Here is a 1,935-nt window from a genome sequence, read left to right as displayed (position 1 = left end):
TTGCTCTGATCTTTAAATTCTCTTGTTTTGTGTGTTTTGTTGTTTCTCATATGCATTCTCATTTTGTTAGTGTCAGTAGTATACAAACTTCTAAGTTTGGTGTCTTGCATGCATTGTTTATTTGATTTTAGTTGCATTTTGATTTTTCCTCACCATTAAAAATCCAAAAAAATTTTAATTTGTGTCTTTTCAAGTCAATAATGCAGAGAATTGAAGATTCAGAACATACAGTAGAGAAATTACATAGAAAAAGCTGGGCGTTCAAAACGCCTAGTGAAGAAGGAAAACTGGCGTTTAAACGCCAGCCAGGGCACCTGGCTGGGCGTTTAACGCCCAAAAGGGTAGCATTTTGGGCGTTAAACGCCAGAATGTATACCATTCTGGGCGTTTAACGCCAGGATGGCACAAGAGGGAAGATTTTGTTTTCAATTCAAATTTTTTTTTCAAGTTTTCATAATTTTTCAAAATCAAATCTTTTTCAAATCATATCTTTTCAATCATATCTTTTCAAAATTAATTTCTTTCCATTTTCAAAAATACTTGCTAACAATTAATGATTTGATTCAACATTTCAAGAATGTTGCCTTTTTTGTTGAGAAAGGTTTAATGTTTGAATCATATCTTTTCTTGTTAGCCAAGTCATTATTTTAAAAATCAAATCTTTTTCAATTGTTTTTCAATCATATCTTTTTAAAACCACAACTTTTCAATCATATCTTTTTAATTACATCTTTTTCAAAATAGTTTTCAATTATATCTTTTTGATTTCTAATTTCAAAATCTCTTTCAAAAATCACTTAATTTCTTTCCCACTCTTGGTTTTCGAAAATCAATTACCATTTTTCAAAATTTCTTTTAATTAATTCACTTTAATTTTCTAAAATTTCTTCCCCTCTTCTCACATCCTTCTATTTATGGACTAACATGTGCAATTCAAACTCTATCTTTCTAAGTTCAAATTCTTCAGCCTCTTCCTTCTATTTTTCTTTTCCTCTGACACCTCAAGGAATCTCTATACTGTGACATAGAGGATTCCATATTTTCTTATTCTCTTCTCTTTCATATGAGCAGGAGCAAGGACAAAAGCATTCTTGTTGAGGCTGAAAGGACCTTAAAGTGAAAGCTAAGAGAAGCTAAAGCACAATTCTCTGTAGAGGACCTAACAGAATTCTTCAAAGAAGAAGACATGGCAGCCGAAAACAACAACAATGCCAACAATGCAAGGAAGGTGTTGGGTGACTTTACTGCACCTACTCCCGACTTCTATGGGAGAAGCATCTCTATCCCTGCCATTGGAGCAAACAACTTTGAGCTTAAGCCTCAATTAGTTTCTCTAATGCAACAGAATTGAAAGTTCCATGGACTTCCATTGGAAGACCCTCATCAGTTTTTAGCTGAATTCTTGCAAATCTGTGACACTGTCAAGACTAATGGGGTTGACCTCATCAGTTTTTAGCTGAATTCTTGCAAATCTGTGACACTGTCAAGACTAATGGGGTTGACCCTGAGGTCTACAGACTTATGCTATTCCCTTTTGCTATAAGAGGCAGAGCTAGAATATGGTTGGACTCACAACCTAAAGAAAGCCCAAACTCTTGGGAAAAGCTAGTCAATGCCTTCTTGGCAAAGTTCTTTCCACCTCAAAAATTGAGTAAGCTTAGAGTGAAAGTCCAAACCTTTAGACAGAAGGAAGGTGAATCCCTCTATGAAGCTTGGGAAAGATACAAACAATTGATCAGAAAGTGTCCTTCTGACATGCTTTCTGAGTGGAGCATCATAGGTATCTTCTATGATAGTCTGTCTGAACTATCCAAGATGTCATTGGATAGCTCTGCTGGAGGATCTCTTCATCTGAAGAAGACGCCTGCAGAAGCTCAAGAACTCATTGAAATGGTTGCAAATAACCAATTCATGTACACTTCTGAAAGGAATCCT

General features: G+C 35.2%; 1 non-coding gene across 1 annotated transcript; it reads right to left on the bottom strand.

Annotated features, from left to right (window-relative positions):
* Positions 1–1,653: 1,653 nt before the first annotated feature.
* On the bottom strand, positions 1,654–1,761 carry LOC127740407 (small nucleolar RNA R71). Its single transcript, XR_008001084.1, has one exon. It is a non-coding gene; the product is annotated as a small nucleolar RNA R71 (small nucleolar RNA).
* Positions 1,762–1,935: the final 174 nt, after the last annotated feature.

The sequence above is a fragment of the Arachis duranensis genome, chromosome 6 (assembly GCF_000817695.3).
Source record: "Arachis duranensis cultivar V14167 chromosome 6, aradu.V14167.gnm2.J7QH, whole genome shotgun sequence".
NCBI classification, from domain to species: Eukaryota; Viridiplantae; Streptophyta; class Magnoliopsida; order Fabales; family Fabaceae; genus Arachis; species Arachis duranensis.
The sequence above is the reverse complement of the archived record's forward strand: the minus strand, read 5'-3'. Positions and strand labels throughout refer to the sequence as shown.